This window comes from Pogona vitticeps, chromosome Z (genome assembly GCF_051106095.1).
Source record: "Pogona vitticeps strain Pit_001003342236 chromosome Z, PviZW2.1, whole genome shotgun sequence".
Lineage (NCBI taxonomy): Eukaryota > Metazoa > Chordata > Lepidosauria > Squamata > Agamidae > Pogona > Pogona vitticeps.
The window spans coordinates 1,130,115-1,150,450 of record NC_135799.1 but is presented as its reverse complement, the minus strand read 5'-3'; the positions used below and the strand labels follow the sequence as shown (position 1 = coordinate 1,150,450).

Below are 20,336 nucleotides of genomic sequence, written 5' to 3'. Positions count from 1 at the left end.
TGTTCTGAGCTGCTTTGGGTCCCTTCTTGGGAGAAATGCGGTGTATACATTAAGATAACAATAACAACAACAAAAATATTAATAGTAACAGTAATAAACTGTGGAATTCCAGCCTGGTGTGTAAGCTTTGGAGACCTCCAGAGCTGTTCATCAGCCTCAGTAGTGCTTATGTCGGAGTGGCACAGTTTTTTTAGCAGCGCCTGTTGCTGAAGCTCCTTGTTCCAGTCCCACCAGTCAAGAAAATCAGGCAGAGGTGCTAGACTTCTAGCAACTAAGTCTATTGCCATTTATAAACAGCAGCAACGGCGTAACAGTCCACAACCCTCTCCATGAGCCAAGAGAAAGAAGTCATGACCCAGTGGCCATATAGACTATCCCACACTGTCCAGTCGGTGGTCAGAGACCTGACATCATCATCTTCACCCTTAAGTTGTGTATTCCAGTGTCCTTGTTGGACACACCTGCTGACACTGTGTACATGGTCTCTGTACCGAATGTTCATGGCTGTAAAATTCAGGTTCTGTTGTATTTGGCTTATTTTATATAACCTGACAGTCTGAATGTGGGATATTGTACTTCTGTAGCCACAATTTTTTAAAAATATGATCCAGTGTGTTGCCAGCAGGAGAAAAAGTTGCCAGGCTCCCCATAGGAAAAGGCAGCCTGAATATTAGGAGCAGGACTGGGAGCAGTGAAGATGGTCTGTGCAGGACACTCTCTCTTCTGCTCCCTGCCATCCACACTTGCTGAAAAACAGCCCTGACCTTTGCCTTCAGTTTGGAAGAGAAGCGGTGGATTGTCGCACTGTCAGCTTCTGGGATTTCCCCTTGTGGGATGTCGCTCTGTGAACGGTAGTGGTGCTGGGTGAGCCCTGCTCCACCTCTTCACCTCTTGGCCTCTGGAGTGTCTCTGGGTTCCATGGTTTCCCCTGCTATTTCACACCGTTACAAGACGGGGGATACCTTGGTCAGAAGTACTAGGAGCGAGAAGGACCTTGGAATCGTTTTAGATCACGTCAAAGATGAGCCAAAAGTGTGATGTGGCTGCAAAAAAGGCCAGTGCTATTTAGGCTGCATTAAGAGAGGGAGAGACTCCAAATCCCATGAGGTGCTAGTTCCCCACTCCTTGGTCAACCTAATCCTCCTAGTTTCTGGTATTAATACCAGTACTTTTTATTAATCCTTGCTTTTTCATCACTATTTCAAAATCTGTTAATTATGTTTTGCCAGTCTGTCAAATCTTCCTTTATTGGTTTCATCCTAAAGAAAAAATAATTTTAGGTAGTAACCCTGTGTTACACATTACATAGTACATCAAATTAGGCTTTCCTTACTACGCTCTCTTACGAATTATCTTCCATATTTCCGTCATATCTTTCTCCGTTTTGTCTAATATATGTTTATGTTGTAAAATGTCAAGAAAACTTTTGATATGTGGACACAAACAGTGGCCTTGGTGGAAGCGTAGATGTTGCCCCTCTGGAGGGAATGAGAGAGAGCTGACAGAAACTCCATGCTTTGTCTTTCTCTCTGGATGCAAAACCCTATGACAGGCAAACGTAATTATAAAAATACTTTGTATTTAAACATCTAATTTAAGGAAGTACAAAGATTGATACTATGGTGTAAAGAAAATCATCTCACACTTAACATCAAAAAAACTAAAGAACTCATAATTGATTTTAGGAGGAAGAGAAATGTACATTTACCACTGTACATAAACGGTGAGGAAGTGGAGAGAGTTGGTAGTTTTAAATTTCTGGGTACTTACATCTCAGAGGACCTCTCATGGACTATAAATGCCAACATGCTAATAAAGAAGGCACAGAAGAGGCTGTATTTCCTGAGAATGCTCGGGAAGTTAAATTTATCACAGCATTTACTTCTGTCCTACTACCGTAGCACCATTGAGAGTGTCCTAACCTATGGCATTCTGGCATGGTTTGGGAGTAGCTCTGTAGCGGACAAAAAAGCTCTACAGAGAACCATTAAAATTGCCCAGAATATCATCGGGCTCCAGCTACCAACCCTGGATGACATCTTCACATCCCGCTGTCTGAGGAAGTCACACAGCATCCTGAGAGACTCTTCCCATCCTGCTTATAACTTTTTTGAACTGTTACCGTCTGGCAGAAGATATAGAACAATTAAGACTCGGACCACACGTTTTCTAAATAGCTTTTATCCTAGAGCTATAATTGCAATTAATAATGAGCTTAAAGACCACCAGTAGTGAACAATTAGTTGGACTGTGTTACTTGGCCTGAGGTGTAGATGTTTGTATTTTTAGTGGGGGACTTCTAGTGGGTGGGGAGTGTTTGGGGAATGTTATGTGTGTGCATGTGTCTGGTCTCTGGATGTCTGTGAATTTCGTTGTATGGTATACTGTGTATATACTTACAATGACAATAAATTATATTATTATTATTATTATTATTATTATTATTATTATTATTATTATTATTATTATTATTATTATTATTATTATTATTATTATTATTATTATTAAATAGCTTAACTTCAGCATAACAGTGTGTACAGAACATATAATGACTTTTTTGCTCACGATCCCACTGTCAGCCTGACCGCCCTTAAGCAAAGGTGCAGCAACGAATGCTCTTACCTGAGCTGCTTTCATACAAACTTCAGCCCCCAGAATCCCAGGTGCCTACCCGTGGCTACGGCAGCCTCAAACTTTCCCAATGAATCACCTTCGGGATCTGGCTGACCTACACACACTTTGTTTCTTCGGCTTTCCTATTGATTGATTGATTGATTGATTGATTGTATTTCTACCCTGCCTACCTGATCAAACGTACATTCCTATGTGAGTATGTTGAAGACCTAAATTTACTGTATTTCTCAGTGACCTGATCTGTACGAATATTTTGACATAAAATTCCTGTACGTAACTTCCACCTCCTAGCTTCTTTATAATCACATGTACTCTTAAAATCCATATTCACCAGTGTGTGATCTGCTACTTTTATTAACCCTGTGTCTGTTTTGCAAACTTTAAATCACAATCACTAGATGCATACATATATAATATCTCCTAAACTAACTTTTATATGCTGATGAATAAAAAGTTTAAATATCTGGTTGCAGAACCAGAGGTTCACTGCTGTGTCTCCCACGGATAAGGTCAGCTTGTGTGGCCCTCGGGAAAATGCAAGGTCCCAGAAACAGGGAATGGGGAACAACTTTTGAGTATTCTCTACCTAGAAACCCTCCAAAAAAGGGTAGCCATCAGTCACAATTGACTTGATGGCCCATGTTTAATAATATTTTGGTTAATATTAATCAACTATATTTTGCCATCACTGGCCCTTTGGGAAGTATCAATTCAGGCAAGGGGAGTCCATGATGTTTTCACAATATGGCTAATTTTTCAAATGTTGCCAGTAAAGTCTTCAGGAGACATATGCCTTTCAAAGGAGTCAAAGACAGAGCAAACTCTTTGGTTTAACCTCCAGTTAGATTCTGCTCTGTGCTATATTCTCAAGACATCTTTTTTTTCTCTATCAGGTAACAAACATGATGGCCAGAATTATACAGAGTCTCTTCTTCTGTCCCTGAAAAGAGTCAAGTGTGAAGCTGGGAAGAAAAGCTTAGAAAAAACCCATGAGCTAAAGGAGAAACGGATTAAATGCCTGAAGTGTGAAGACAGCTTCAGAGCAGTGCCGCTAGTTTAGTTTGAAGAACTCATCCTGGGGAGAAATCATACAAAAACATGGAATGTGAAAAGGGTTTCAGCGAGAGAAGAAATCTGCCTTCACATCAAAGGACCCACACTGGGGAGAAACCACATAAATGCATCGAATGTGGAAAGAGCTTTAGTAACAGTGGTAACCTTAGGTTACATCAAAGGACCCACACTGGGGAGAAACCACATAAATGCATGGAATGTGGAAAGAGCTTTAGTCGCAATAGTCATCTTAGGGTACATCAAAGGACCCACACTGGGGAGAAACCACATAAATGCATGGAATGTGAAAAGAGCTTTAGTCAGAGTGGTCAGCTTAGGTTACATCAAAGGACCCACACTGGGGAGAAACCACATAAATGCATGGAATGTGGAAAGAGCTTTAGTTGGAATGGTGCCCTTAGGTCACATCAAAGGATCCACACGGGGGAGAAACCACATAAATGCATGGAATGTGGAAAGAGCTTTAGTCAGCGTGGTGCCCTTAAGTTACATCAAAGGACCCACACTCGGGAGAAACCACATAAATGCATACAATGTGGAAAGAGCTTTAGTCAGAGTGGTGACCTTAGGTCACATCAAAGGACCCACACTGGGGAGGAACCACATAAATGCATGGAATGTGGAAAGAGCTTTACTCTCAGTGGTCAGCTTAGGGTACATCAAAGAACCCACACTGGGGAGAAACCACATAAATGCATGGAATGTGGAAAGAGCTTTAGTCAGAGTGGTGCCCTTAAGTTACATCAAAGGACCCACACTGGGGAGAAACCACATAAATGCATGGAATGTGGAAAGAGCTTTACTCTCAGTGGTCAGCTTAGGGTACATCAAAGGACCCACACTGGGGAGAAACCACATAAATGCATGGAATGTGGAAAGAGCTTTACTCTCAGTGGTCAGCTTAGGGTACATCAAAGGACCCACACTGGGGAGAAACCACATAAATGCATGGAATGTGGAAAGAGCTTTAGTCAGAGTGGTGACCTGAGTAGACATCAAAGGACCCACACTGGGGAGAAACTACATAAATGCATGGAATGTGGAAAGAGCTTTACTCTCAGTGGTCAGCTTAGGGTACATCAAAGGACCCACACTGGGGAGAAACCACATAAATGCATGGAATGTGGAAAGAGCTTTAGTCAGAGTGGTGCCCTTAAGTTACATCAAAGGACCCACACTGGGGAGAAACCACATAAATGCATGGAATGTGGAAAGACCTTTAGTCAGAGTGGTGACCTTAAGTTACATCAAAGGACCCACACTGGGGAGAAACCACATAAATGCATGGAATGTGGAAAGAGCTTTACTCTCAGTGGTCAGCTTAGGGTACATCAAAGGACCCACACTGGGGAGAAACCACATAAATGCATGGAATGTGGAAAGAGCTTTCTTTCAAGTGGTCAGCTTAGGGTACATCAAAGGACCCACACTGGGGAGAAACCACATAAATGCATGGAATGTGGAAAGAGCTTTAGACAGAGTGGTGCCCTTAAGTTACATCAAGGGACCCACACTGGGGAGAAACCACATAAATGCATGGAATGTGAAAAGAGCTTTAGTCAGAGTGGTCAGCTTAGGTTACATCAAAGGACCCACACTGGGGAGAAACCACATAAATGCATGTAATGTGAAAAGAGCTTTAGTCGCAGTGATGCCCTTAGGTCACATCAAAGGACCCACACTGGGGAGAAACCACATAAATGCATGGAATGTGGAAAGAGCTTTAGTCGCAGTGATGCCCTTAAGTTACATCAAAGGACCCACACTGGGGAGAAACCACATAAATGCATGGAATGTGGAAAGAGCTTTCTTTCAAGTGGTCAGCTTAGGGTACATCAAAGGACCCACACTGGGGAGAAACCACATAAATGCATGGAATGTGGAAAGAGCTTTAGTTGCAGTGATGCCCTTAGGTCACATCAAAGGACCCACACTGGGGAGAAACCACATAAATGCATGGAATGTGGAAAGAGCTTTCTTTCAAGTGATCAGCTTAGGGTACATCAAAGGACCCACACTGGGGAGAAACCACATAAATGCATGGAATGTGGAAAGAGCTTTAGTCAGAGTGGTGCCCTTAGGTCACATCAAAGGACCCATGCTGGGGAGAAACCACATAAATGCATGGAATGTTGAAAGAGCTTTCTTTCAAGTGGTCAGCTTAGGGTCCATCAAAGAACTCACAGTGTGGAGAAACCATAGAAATTTATGGAATGTGGAAAGAGCTTTATTCAGAGCTCCTGATAAGGCAGAAGGAGCTCATTCAGTTTTGTGCTGATTTCTACTGGAAAAAATAAGCAATAAAATGACGTAATGCAAAACAGAGAGAAAAGATAAGTGCAGTGCATTGTGAAGTGCCACTTTTTTACTTTCATCGTTAATTAAAAGATATCACAAAATAGATGTGGAACCTTGTGCTAAAAAAATGGAAATAAGTATATATTGTGCAATAGACGGTTTTACAAAATTAGTGTAAATAGAGAATGGGATGGATGTTCTAAGGCTAACTGATGAAAGAAAAGCAAGTAATGAAGAGAGAGAAGCTGTCCTTTGTTTTATAAGGATTTACCCTCAAAAATAATAATCGTAATTGAGTTTTAAAGAGGCTACCAATGAACCTATTCTCTCTTTTTTATGAACACACACACACGTATATATAATGCATGAAGAACCAGGCATTTCTATGCTACTGTATTGAGAGTATACTGCTTTGTAATGGCAGGGATTGTTGGAAGGAGTGGAAATTTTGGTTTTTCAAGCTCTGCTCTCTTTGGGCCCTGGACTGCACTGGGCCGGAGGTGACCAAATCCTTTGATCCTTAACATCTGAGCTTCTCGGAGGCTGGGAAATCTAAGCCTTGGGAAGATTTGGTTTTGCTGACTTATGCAGAATAAAGGAATATAAATATTGGGAGAAATCTCACACAAAGTGTTATTAGAAAGGAATGGAGAAACATAGGTGTTTGGTTTCATGATGCCGGGTGAAATTCCTTGGAAGAACGGAAAGATAACAGTGTGGAAGTGACAGCCACCAATGGATTTTAGAAACAACTGGGAGAGAACAAAATTGTCTGTTAACAACACATTTACAGCCAAATTGTGCTTTTTTACTTTGTATATATTTCTTTTTTAACTGTAAATACTTTTGCATGTTTGTTGTGGGGTTTTTTCGACTCTTTAGCCCTTTTCTGAAGGTTGTTCTTCCTAACGTTTCGCCAGTCTCTGTGGCCGGCATCTTCAGAGGACAGGAGTCGGTATTGCACCAGTGCAAAGAGTTTTGATTCCTATCCTCTGAAGATGCTGGTTACAGAGACTGGCGAAACGATAGGAAGAACAACCTTCAGAACATGGCTAAAGGGCCCGAAAAACCCACAACAACTACCAACATGAATCTGACCCAACTCCGGGAGGCAGTGGAAGACAGGAGGGCCTGGCGTGCTCTGGTCCATGGGGTCAAGAAGAGTCGGAAACAACTTAACGACTAAACAACAACATCTACAGTATGATATATGCAGGAAATGGGGAAACCAAGAGGAGATTCAGACTATTTCCTGAGAATATTTTTGAACCCAAAATCAGCAGCAGCAAACCTCACACAAGACTACACACACACACTGAGAGAGAGAGAGAGACAAACTTCTCCTAGTGTAGAAAATGGACAGGCCCTCTCCCCAGGGTCTCTCCTGCCCCCATTGCTGTGGGTGGGAAGAGCGGGGGGTTTGAGGTTCAGCTTTGGCTGCCAGATGGGTGGCATAGAAATGCAGTATCATCATCATCATCCACATTCCCAGCTATCTTCCAACTTACATATTCCTGCGTTTCCCTCCGACTTGACTCACAACTGTCGCACGAGCTGCGAAAGATGAAGGTGGTGGGGTCTTGCGGCTGGCTCCCTCCCTCCTATCGTGATGCCTGGGTTGGTCTGGAATGGATGCTTCAGAGCCATTGGCTTTACAAAAGGCCTGCCTCCCACCCACCCCCAGATGCAAAGGCTGAAATGATCCCTGTGAGGAGGGACTCTTTCTGTGTTGCATTTCTCTTTTTATTTTCTCCAGCCCTCCATATAGGAGGGGCGAGTCTTCTTCTGTCTCTTCCCAAAGCCCCCTCCGTCCGTCTGTCAAGAGGAGCCTCCAAAATCAGAGGCCGCCGGAGAGGTGGTTCGTCTTTGGAAACGAGGAGCCGGCCTTTGGGAAACGGGCTGGCCCTGGAGGGGGCCTTTGGGACCTGACCCCCGGAAAGGGCTCTTCCTGGGCAGCCAGGAGAAAACTTTCCAGCAGAGATCTCCTTTCTTGGGGGGGAGCAGAGGAACTGGCCGGCAGGATCTACCCCTCCAGTGCTGGCCAGAGGGGGGAGGGGGAAAGGGGGCAGAGGCCACCTGGCCGGAGGGCAGACTAAGGGGCCTGGATCTAGCCTCCCTCACTCCTAGCCAACCCCCTATATTCTCCCCACCTCCAAGCCCCATTTCTCTGGGGCCCCTCCTATGCCCCCACCCCCTCCACAGGAACTTCACCTGAGGATCCAGACGGAGGTGGGCGATGGTCGGGGGGGAGAGGAGAGAGCAGTGGGGGGGGTGTCCCTAGAAAGATATCCCCCCAATGGGGAGAAATATAGCCCCTGCCCCCATCTCACCCCCCACTCCTCGGGGGGCTGGAGGGGCCTCTCCGTTCCTCATCTCCTGCTGGGGGAAGGGGGATCTTTACTGGGGCTTGTTTGTGTGTGTGTGTCTAGCCCTGGAGGGGTAGACAGGAGGGGGGAGCCCAGCTGCAACACCCCACAACCTGCATCCCTGGAACTGACATCAGCTGATGCTCCAGAAACCGACTGGGACACACCTCATTGGAGGTGGAGACTGCAGGCTCAGAAGCCACAGGGACTCCTAATGTCCGAGCATTCTGAGCCCAGAGGCTAAATACTCAAAGCTAAGTTTTCATAATTTTGGGGTTAGAAAAGAGTCTGTGTGGGTCTTCTAAAGAAAGGTGTCTTATAAATGGAAAAATATTGTATTTTTTGAGAACAGCTTTATCAATCTTCTTAACCTCTTCTCCAATGTTTTCTTTGAAGAATGTTTTTTTCCAAAATTCCCTCCCTTCCATGCATTTCTAAACATTTTCATATTAAATCCTTATTGTTCGTTATAATACCTGAAATACATACATACATACATATAAACTTTATTGTTTCTGGCCATAGACCTTTACAATATTGTTTCTACTGTAGCATATAAAATCCAAATAAAGCAGGTAATCACCTTAAAACCATTAAAACCATTAATTACCTTAAAACCATTAAAACCATTAAAACCATTAAAAACCAATAAAACCCAGTCTAAAAATATTGTCATAATGTAAAACGTCAATCCACTAGATACAGCATTTATGTGGCATTATGATCCCTGACAAATCGAAGCCTCAGCTTCTTAGCTGCTAGTGCAAATTGTGCTACAGTATATGTAATGTACAACTGTGCATCAGCAAGCAAACCTACTACTGTTTCAGTGGTATTACAGTTAAAATACATCTGAATGATGGGTGACAGAAATCTTTCTCTAGGATTTTTATGGAGAGGACAGAACAGTAGGTAATGAGTTAGATCCTCAATTTGGTTGCAGCCGAAGACACATTTCCGTTCCTCGACTGGGATTCCTTTATATCTCCCTTCGAGGTATGCTGAGGCCATCTGTCCAAATCTAAGTTCTGTGAAAGCTCTGCGAATCTGGGGAAAAGTCAATGATTCAAAATATTTTGGCTTTGCATGATTCACCTGAAGTTGAGGATACCAGGTAAAAAAACGGGACCCAACAATAGCTGCCCTATCCTGGCTAGCATCAAGATCAAAGATCCAGTTCCTAAGATCGCGAGAGCTTAAACTAAGGAACTTTTCCATCAAAAGGTTATAGACCTTTAATTTTTGGTGACATTGTTGTGCCCATCCACCAGACTTTAGTTGTTCTAACCAACAGCACTTTGTCAGGAAGGAGTCCTCCAAACTCTTCAGTCTATGCCAATATCTAAGATAAGCCAGATCAATTCTAGCGGCAATTGAGGGCAGGCTTAACTCAGCTCTGAGGTGAGCTGAGGGAGTTCCTGGGGGGAGACCCAGTATCAGCCTCATAAATTTGTTCTGTAAGATTTCTAGTTTGGGCTTGGCTGCCTCTCCCCATAGTTCTGTCCCATAGAGCATCTGTGCTATAATTTTAACAACGAACACCTTGAGAACGGGATTTACCAACTGGCCTCCTCTGCTGTAGAAAAACCTTTTTAATTGCCCTATTGATCTGGTACTCAGTAAGATTGTAGCATTTAAATGCTGTCTCCAGGAGAGTTTCTCAGAAAATTGAATGCCCAAGTATTTAAATGAGTGTATCTGCTCTATAGTATGCCCATCCAGAGACCAGTTATGCTTAGGGGCTCTCTTCCCACAGACCATAATTTTTGTTTTGGTATAATTGATTGTTAACCGTTCCTCTTTACAGAGCTGCCCAAATTTGGCCAGCATTCTTTTAAGACCAATTTTATTCAAGGATAGCAGAACCAGGTCATCAGCGTAAAGCAGTATTGAAATCTTCCTACAGCCAATGGCTGGAGGGAAGAATGTGGGGGAAGCCATTTGAGGGATAAGGCTGTTTATATAAAAGTTGAAAAGAAAAGGTGCTAAAATACAACCTTGTTTCACCCCTCGTGTAATGCTGACCTGTTGTGACAGAGTTCCCTGTAAGCCTATACGCACTTGCATCGTATTTTCTTTATGTAGTAGCTGTATGAGCCACAGGAGTCTCTTATCAATGTTTGTTTTTTCCAGTTTATACCAAAGGCGTTCTCTATCTATCAGGTCAAAGGCTGATGAAAAATCCACAAAGGCAGCGTAAAGATATTTGTTTGGAGGTTTGGTGTATTTACTAATTACATGGTGTAGAACAAAGGCTTGGTCTATTGTGCTTCTGCCTTTTCTGAAGCCTGCCTGTTCTTCGAAGATGATAGAATGTTTGTTGTCCCAATCTAGGAGCCTATTCAAGAGGTATCTGGCGTAAAGCTTAGAGGCCACATTGAGGAGACTGATGGGTCTAAAGTTACAAGGGTCTAAAGGATCTCCTTTCTTAAAAATTGGCACAACAATGCTAGTTTGCCAACCTGCAGGAAGGTTGCCTGTACTATTGATGTAGGTGAATAGACTGGCTAGAATGGGAGACCACCACTGAATGTCAATAGCAAAGACCTCAGCGGGGATCATATCTTCACCAGGCGCCTTGCCATTCCGGAGAGTTTGAATCAGGTCCCCAACTTCTTTGGGGGAAACAGGTGGCCATTCAGGGGAATTAGAGAGGGTCTCATGAGTAATATTTCTATGAATACTACCCCCAAAAATGCGGCTGAAGTGGGAGACCCATAACTCTGGCGTGATGGAGTTGGCAATCTCAAAGGCTTTCTGTGAGAAGCCTCTTTCTATCTGCTTCCAGAATTTGGGGTCATTACCCTCAATGAGGGCCTGGCCCAAAGATTTCCAATTCTCTAAATAGAAAGCCTTCTTTTTTCCTCTAAGCAGAGATTTATATTCTTTCCGTAGATGTAGCATGGAAGCTGTAGCTTCGTCAATGCCAATATGTCTCGCCTGTCTTGTTGCTCTGCTCAGCTCTTTTTTCTTGGTCTTACATTCCCTGTCGAACCAGGACCATTGAGCTTCAGACATTCTTTCTGGGTGTGTAACAGTTAGGTGTGGTTTAAGTGCGAGAATTATGTCCTGGTAGACCTTGCAAATATTCTGGGTCCCCAGAAGAGCATGTTGTCGTAGCTCTTGGAGTTTACTGGTGCTCAGCATCTGCCTTATACTGTCATCAGTTTTAATAGACCATTTAAGCCTTTTCTCACCTAGAACGTGGCCTGGCATTTTATGGTCTGTTAATACCCCTGACTGGTTTTGTTGGAATCTTAAGGGTACTCTGAGAGGGAGGTGGTCACTTTCTGACCTGTCATCGATTGCTAGAGAGTATACATAAGGGAGGACAGCAGAAGATCCTATAACATAGTCTACCACACTAGCACCCTTATCTGTTAGAAAAGTGTAGTAGCCATTTGAGGTGTCCAGGTAAGAGCCATTTAGGCATACAAGATGGAGTTTGTAGATCAATTGAAAGAGGAATTTGCCATAGTTGTTGATTACCTTGTCTTGGGAGGTTCGGGCGGTGCTTTTATCCATATCAAGCTCCAAGCCAAGGGCTTTTCCCATCATATAAACACTGTTTCCCATTCTAGCATTAAACTCACCACAAATTAGAAGAAGATAGTTGGGATATTCAGAAAGTAATGTATCAAGAATGTCCTCCAATTTAGCCCAAACCTCTGAGGCAGTACCAATTATTCTCGGTGGGAGATAGACGTTGACACAGATCAAAGGACATGGTTTGCAGCCATGTATTGTTAGAACTTGCCAGTGGCTAGAGTTCAGTTCAGCTATCTCTGTTGCTATCAAGCCAGTAGTGGAGGAAATTGAAATAGCCAAGCCCCCACTTCTTCGTCCTGAAGCTGAATTTTTTTGAGCTGGGAATTCCCATGTCCTATATCCCTGTAAATTTAAAGAGTCTTTCTCCAGAAGCCAAGTCTCTTGCAGGCAAAGTATGTCAAATGTCTGGAGGTACTGTATGAAACTCCTTCATGGATTGCTGCCTTGTCGTGGCGAAGGGGCTTGAGTAACTCAGAGAAGCTATGGGCTATGCCGTGCAGGGACACCCAAGACAGACAGGTCATAGTGCAGAGTTCTGACTAAACGCAATCCACCTGGAGTAGGAAATGGCAAGCCACTCCAGTATCTTTGCCAAGAACGCCCCATGATCAGAAACAAAAGGCTAAAAGATATGACGCTGGAAGATGGGCCCCTCAGGTCGGAAGGCGTCCAATATGCTACTGAGGAAGAGTGGAGGGCAAGTACAAGTAGCTCCAGAGCTAATGAAGTGGTTGGGCCAAAGCCGAAAGGACGCTCAGCTGTGGACGTGCCTGGAAATGAAAGGAAAGTCCAATGCTGTAAAGAAAAATACTGCATAGGAACCTGGAATGTAAGATCTATGAACGTTGGGAAGCTGGAGGTGGTCAAACAGGAGATGGCAAGAATAAACATTGACATCCTGGCCATCAGTGAACTAAAATGGACAGGAATGGGCGAATTCAGCTCAGATGATTATCATATCTACTACTGTGGGCAAGAATCCCGTAGAAGGAATGGAGTAGCCCTCATAGTCAACAAAAGAGTGGGAAAAGCTGTAATGGGATACAATCTCAAAAATGATAGAATGATGTCAGTACGAATCCAAGGCAGACCATTCAACATCACAATAATCCAAGTTTATGCACCAACCAGCATTGCTGAGGAGACTGAAATTGAACCATTCTATGAAGATTTACAACACCTTCTAGAACTGACACCAAAGAAAGATGTTCTTCTCATTCTAGGGGACTGGAATGCTAAAGTAGGGAGCCAAGAGATAAAAGGAACAACAGGGAAGTTTGGCCTTGGAGTTCAGAACGAAGCAGGACAAAGGCTAATAGAGTTTTGTCAAGAGAATAAGCTGGTCATCACAAACACTCTTTTCCAACAACACAAGAGGCGACTCTACACATGGAAATCACCAGATGGGCAATATCGAAATCAGATTGATTATATTCTCTGCAGCCAAAGATGGAGAAGCTCTATACAGTCAGCAAAAACAAGACCTGGAGCTGACTGCGGTTCTGATCATCAGCTCCTCATAGCAAAATTCAAGCTTAGACTGAAGAGAGTAGGAAAAACCACTGGGCCACTCAGGTATAACCTAAACCAAATCCCTTATGAATACACAGTGGAAGTAAAGAACAGATTTAAGGAACTAGATTTGGTGGACAGAGTGCCTGAAGAACTTTGGATAGAGGCTCGTAACATTGTCCAGGAGGCAGCAACGAAAACCATCCCAAAGAAAAGGAAATGCAAGAAAGCAAAGTGGCTGTCCAACAAGGCCTTAGAAATAGCAGAGAGGAGAAGGGAAGCAAAATGCAAGGGAGATAGGGAAAGCTACAGAAAATTGAATGCAGACTTCCAAAGAATAGCAAGGAGAGACAAGAGGGCCTTCTTAAATGAACAATGCAAAGAAATAGAGGAAGATAACAGAAAAGGAAAGACCAAAGATCTGTTCAGGAAAATTGGAGATATTAGAGGAACATTTTGCGCAAAGATGACCATGATAAAAGACAAAAATGGAAGGGACCTAACAGAAGCAGAAGACATCAAGAAGAGGTGGCAAGAATACACAGAGGAATTATATAGGAAAGATTTGGATATCCCGGACAACGCAGACAATGTAGTTGCTGACCTTGAGCCAGACATCCTGGAGAGCGAAGTCAAGTGGGCCTTAGAAAGCCTGGCTAACAACAAGGCCAGTGGAGGTGATGGCATTCCAGTTGAACTATTTAAAATCTTGAAAGATGATGCTGTTAAGGTGCTACATTCAATATGCCAGCAAGTTTGGAAAACTCAACAGTGGCCAGAGGATTGGAAAAGATCAGTCTACATCCCAATCCCAAAGAAAGGCAGTGCCAAAGAATGCTCCAACTACCGTACAATTGCACTCATTTCACACGCTAGCAAGGTTATGCTCAAAATCCTGCAAGGTAGGCTTCAGCAGTATGTGGACCGAGAACTCCCAGAAGTACAAGCTGGATTCCGAAGGGGCAGAGGAACTCGAGACCAAATTGCTAACTTGCGCTGGATTATGGACAAAGCCAGAGAGTTCCAGAAAAATATCTACTTCTGCTTCATTGACTATGCGAAAGCCTTTGACTGTGTGGACCACAGCAAACTATGGCAAGTTCTTAAAGAAATGGGAGTGCCTGACCACTTTATCTGTCTCCTGAGAAACCTATATGCGGGACAGGAAGCAACAGTTAGAACTGCTCATGGAACAACTGAGTGGTTCAAAATTGGGAAAGGAGTACGGCAAGGCTGTATATTGTCCCCCAGCTTATTTAACTTATATGCAGAATACATCATGCGGAAGGCTGGACTGGAAGAAACCCAAGCCGGAATTAAGATTGCCGGAAGAAATATCAACAACCTCCGATATGCAGATGATACCACTCTGATGGCAGAAAGTGAGGAGGAATTAAAGAACCTTGTAATGAGAGTGAAAGAGGAGAGTGCAAAAAACGGTCTGAAACTCAACATCAAAAAAACTAAGATCATGGCCACTGGTCCCATCACCTCCTGGGAAATAGAAGGGGAAGATATGGAGGCAGTGTCAAATTTTATCTTCCTGGGCTCCATGATCACTGCAGATGGAGATAGCAGCCACGAAATTAAAAGACACCTTCTTCTTGGGAGGAAAGCGATGACAAATCTTGACAGCATCTTGAAAAGCAGAGACATCACCTTGCCAACAAAAGTCCGAATAGTCAAAGCTATGGTTTTTCCTGTCGTGATGTATGGAAGTGAGAGCTGGACCATAAAGAAAGCTGACCGCCGAAGAATTGATGCCTTTGAATTGTGGTGCTGGAGGAGGCTCTTGAGAATCCCCTGGACTGCAAGGAGAACAAACCTATCAGTTCTAAAGGAAATCAACTCTGAGTGCTCACTGGAAGGACAGATCCTGAAGCTGAGGCTCCAGTACTCTGGCCATCTCATGAGAAGAAAAGAGTCCTTGGAAAAAACCTTGATGTTAGGAAGGTGTGATGGCAAGAGGAGAAGGGGACGACCGAGGATGAGATGGCTGGACAGTGTCTGCGAAGCAACCAACATGAACCTGACACAACTCCGGGAGGCAGTAGAAGACAGGAGGGCCTGGCGTGCTCTGGTCCATGGGGTCACGAAGAGTCAGACACGACTAAACGACTAAACACACACACACCCTGTATGAAATCTGAGTCAGCCAATTTATTCTTCCATCCTGCAATATTCCAAGATAGCAGATTCAGAGGCTGGCATTGTATCTTATCTGGTGTTAGTCGATCTTGGGAGAGGGCAGCTAGAGGGGCATATCTGTTGTCCAGGTGCCAATCAGACCTACTGGAAGTTCTGAGGTGACTGGGTAGGTGGCTCTTCCCCTTGGAGGCTTGATACATTCTGTGACTACTGGGAGACTTATTCACACCAATCCTTGGAGCCTCTCTTTTTCGTATTCTCTGGCTGTTACGTATATTTGTGAAACCACGGGGTTGATTGATCAAGATATTATTGGGGGCAGATACAAAAGGTGGACATGCGTCTTTCCCTCTGTAGTTTAAGTTAGGCTCAGGGGGTGTAGCGCCAGCATGGGTGGGGGCATTTCTCCTGTGCCTGGAGTACTCATAATTAAAAGAGGGCTCAGCAGTTCTTTCTGATTTTCCATAAGGTGTTGGAATCCTTTTAGAATTTACATTGAGTCCAGATTCATCAACCATTACCCTCCCATCAAAAGTACCCCTGTGATTCTCATCATACTGCTGTCTGTTTGTTTTGAATGGTCTTTGCAAGTTTTGTTTTGCAGTTAACTTAAAATTTGGCTTACGGTGTATTATATGCGTTCCCCATTTGAAAGATATCGGTATGTCTTCAAACTTATATAATAAGCTCCAAAAATGATAAGCATGTCCATTTTCTTTCAATGACAGATGCACTCTCCCCCTCCACATCTTAGGCTTTCTAGGATATATACAGGAGCAACGCATATACATTAAGGGACCCCAATCTTTACCCAGAATGTCCAAGATATCCCGTGTTACATCGGTGTTAGTTTTCCACGTATTATTGGACCTTTTTAGAGGCCAGTTGTATATAGTAATGTGACTCACAGTGTTAGTCGGTGAGACTGTAGTCTGTGGCTTCTCTGTTCCGGAGTTTACTTTCGTAAGAAGTCGTAGGTAGGTATTGTCCGGCTGTGTGTTGTCCCTATCTGTAGGGGCTATAAATGAGGACTGTGGGCCATTTACGTCTGGGGTAGCATCTTGCCATTCATCCATTACTATGAAGTCTGCATTTGAAAGGGTTAAGTTCAGGTCCTCAGTAGCTTTGCTTGCATTGCAATTCTCAGCCTGAGTCTCTGGAACCTTTTCAGAGTTTACGGCCAACTCTGTGTCCACCAACCTCTGAATAAGATGCTCTTCTTTTTGAGTTAGGCAGGGATTATTCTTGTTTATTTCTAGTATATGAGTCCCACTTCCTGAGTGATGGAAGTCTGAATCTGGATCAGGGAATGTCCGGGGGGTGCTGCTGTCAAAATCCCCGTTTCTATCAGGGTGGCTATGAGTTGGAGAGTTGCTTTCAGGTCAAGTATGTCTTGATGCAGTGCATGAAGTTTATCGAAGATGCTCTGAGTTGATTTTGCAGAAAAGAAGCACTGGTCCCGCAACTGATTGTAGATAATTTTGATGTCCTCATTCTCAAGCCCACAAGATTTGTCGATCTGTTCTTCTATAGATACATTCCTTGGCTCGGTGTCTGATAAATTTGGATTTTTCTCAGGCAGGTCTGTTGATAAAATTGATGACCTTTCCTGCAATCCTGGGTCCACTGACCAATTACCAATCAAGTAGCCAAAAGGGTCTTCAGCCACCTCATTTCTTTGGGAATCTCTGATGGTCATGTTCAAATTTTGATTGTTTGAGATAGACAGATGGGGTACTTGAGACATATTCCCTTGAAAACCTTTGCCCCGTGGAACTGGAAAAGTCCTGTTGATTAATGGAGGCACACAGAAGTCTAGTACAGCTCTTTGACTTTTGCTTCTGGGAGCATTGTTACTTCCAGCACGAGCTTTCTGGGCTCTATCAATCACTCATTGATAGTGATTTTATGTGCTGTTGAATCTCAGCTGCAGCCAGAAAAGTTAGAGCCGTCTGCAAAACCTAGCACAAGTCCTAGTGTGGTTTCTTTATTTCTTTATTACCTTGCCTTCTGTGGTGTCTCCTTATCAGATAGCTCAGGCAACTCCCAATATTTGACTTCAAAGTTTCTTTAAACAACTCACAGTATTGCAGCGTAGTTCCTGCCCGGCCTTGAATTTTCCTTGAAAGAGTCTCAGTCCTTTCCAAACATTGTGTTGCTGATAAACTCCCCCGGGAGACTCAACGCTTCTTGCTCTCTTTGGCTCCAGGCACCACCGGTAAGCAAAGTTCTTTAATAAAACAACTTGAGCAGTTGAATACTTTGTAGGTATTAAAAATAAAGATTAAAGATTAAAAAGGGAGCAGAGCTTGATATCAACGCTGTTCCTCCCTCGTGTACCCTATTTAATTAACTTGCTGCCTTCAGGTACAACCAAGTGGAGGGAGGTGGAGGCATCTATTTTTCTCTTGTGCTTCCTCATCTTCCTCCTTGGGGGGGAGTAAATTTGGAGGGGGGCAGATGGGGTCTGGGAGGGGTCTTGATCCCCCCTTCCCCCCTGAGCAAGACACCAGGGTCCTTTCTCTGTGCATGTCCTGGGTCCTCCTTGGCTTTCATGCGAGGAGACCCCCTTCTTTCCCCAGATCCTGCAGGGGTGGCAAAGGCGGAAAGAAGGGAGCGTCACTTGGAGCTCTTTCCCTCCCCCCCAATTTCTCCTTCCTCAAAGTAAGCCCCCTCCAGCCTCACCCCCAGGTGGGAAGCAGGCTATGCTGTGCAGGGGGAAGGAGGGAGGGAGGGATAGAGGAGGCTGCAAATGGGGTACACCGGGGGGTCCCAGAAAATGGGGCTTTGGGGAAGATGGGGTCAGCTGGGTGTGACAGGGATTCCTCCCCCCCATGCCTGGCCTGCCATCCTGAGTCTCTTTGGGATCCCCCTTCCCCTCTACCTTTCTCCCCTCTTGATGCCTATGTTTGTAATTACTTCACAAACCACTGTAACTATGTCCAATTTTTACTTATGCCAATAAAGGATCGATCGATCGATCGATCGATCGATCGATCGATCGATCGATCGATCTATCTATCTATCTATCTATCTATCTATCTATCTATCTATCTATCTATCTATCTATCTATCTATCTATCTATCTATCTATCTATCTATCTATCTATCTATCTATCTATCTATCATACCTCCTATGAGGCCGGATGGAGAAAGGACTATTAGATCTGCCCATTATTTAAAGAAAACTATTGTTCTCCTATAAAGATTTCTTTAACAAAAATATACTCGTGCCTGGTGGATTTAGAAACAGGCCTGCCTGTAAGGACGGACTGGGTGTGGTGAGGGAACACAAAAATGGGGCGTTGAGATCTGGAAGCGGGACTGGTCCAACATAGTTCAAAAGGATCCTTTGAAGGGAGCGTCAGTCTGGTGGAAATGAAAGAACTTGCCTGGGAAATAAAGTGCTGGAGAGCGAACGGAGCCTCCATGACATGGGGCTGGAGTCGATGATCCAGAGGGTTCCTTCCTGCTCGGCCATTCTGGATGGGTAGACTCCAGAAGTGACATCTCGCACCAGTGAAGTTATGATTTCTAACGCACCTCTCTAGTGGAAAAAAAAGGTTAGTTTCAGGATTTCTGAAGGCTCTGGAAGAAACCTGAGGTATTTTGGGACATTTAATGAAACCGGAATGATTGCTAGGCAATCCGTAATCAAATCTCCAGAGTTAGCCTTACAAATCACTTTACAGAAGGGCTCAGGCAAATCTACTTTATACACCTTTTATTAGCTACGTGTTAGATGGCCAGAATATCACACTAGAGGAAAAATTAACAAAAAAACTTCAGGCAGCCAAAGGAATAAAAGCTCCCCAGCTACCCCCCCCCCTTTAATTTATTTATTGAGGAGGGAGAACCTTTCATAGTTATTGAGGAGTAGCAAAGCTAATATCAGCCTCTGAGGCTCTTATATTTGGGAGCATTGAGAGCCAGGTTGAAATGTGGACATTTTAAGAGCATGTTTCGAAGCTCTTATATCTCATGTCTGCAATGGGACAAAGCGTGGGGTGGGAGGAGGAAGTAAGTACAGTGGTGCCTCGCTTAACGATTGCCTCATTTAGCGATGAATTTGCATAACGATGTGTTTTTTTAGAAAATAATATGCACCGTATAACGATGTTTCCTATGGGCGATTTTCGCTTAGCGAAGTTTGGGACCATGCTTCGCATAACGAATGCGATTTTAGGTCCCCTGCTTCACTTAACGATGTTTCTTTTTTCAATTAAAAAAGTGTCTTAGAAGGGTCAAAAACAGTTCTAAATGCTTGGATTCGTTAGAAGACCCCTTAAGTCATGTGCAAACCTGATTTGGCTTTGATCTGACTTTTCGTTAATTTATGGTTATTTTTTTTTCCGGCCAATAGGAACCAATGGACCTGTCAAAATCTGACAGCTCCATGCTTTCCTATGGGGGAAGAAAAAATTCACAAACAATTAACGAAAGTTCAAATGAAAGCCAAATCAGGTTTGCACATGACTTAGGGGGTCCTCTAACGAACCCAAGCATTTAGAACAGTTGCTGAGTCTTCGCTAATTTTTTCTGAATTTTTTCTTCCCCCATAGGAAATAATGGAGCTGTCAGATTTTGACAGCTGTCAAAAGTTGGGGGGGGGGAAATTCACCATAAATTAACGAAAAGTCAGATCAAAGCCAAATTAACTTTTGCATCCGTTTTAGAGGGTGCAGAAGCTAATCCAAGCATTTAAAAGAATTTTTGACCCTTTTATGACACACTTAATTTTGCAAAAATTGACTT

At 43.6% G+C, this 20,336-nt stretch overlaps 1 protein-coding gene and 1 pseudogene across 6 annotated transcripts in view; one reads left to right on the top strand and one right to left on the bottom strand.

The window, feature by feature from the left end:
• The window catches only part of LOC144585057 (uncharacterized), a 115,703-nt pseudogene extending 109,663 nt beyond the window's left edge, over nt 1-6,040 (top strand). Inside the window, exon 2 of the transcript XR_013539536.1 lies at nt 3,528-6,040. The product of XR_013539536.1 is annotated as an uncharacterized LOC144585057 (transcript). The remainder of the gene's footprint in view (nt 1-3,527) is intronic.
• LOC144585061 (uncharacterized) overlaps nt 1-20,336 on the bottom strand; it is a 47,770-nt gene that overhangs the window by 25,307 nt on the left and 2,127 nt on the right. Inside the window, exon 3 of one of the 5 annotated variants that reach the window (XR_013539543.1) lies at nt 8,863-19,128. The exons of the other annotated variants lie outside the window; for them this stretch is intronic. The gene's annotated coding sequence lies outside the window, so the exon portion shown is untranslated. Of the gene's footprint in view, nt 1-8,862; nt 19,129-20,336 lie in introns of those variants that run through there. 5 annotated transcript variants of the gene reach the window in all.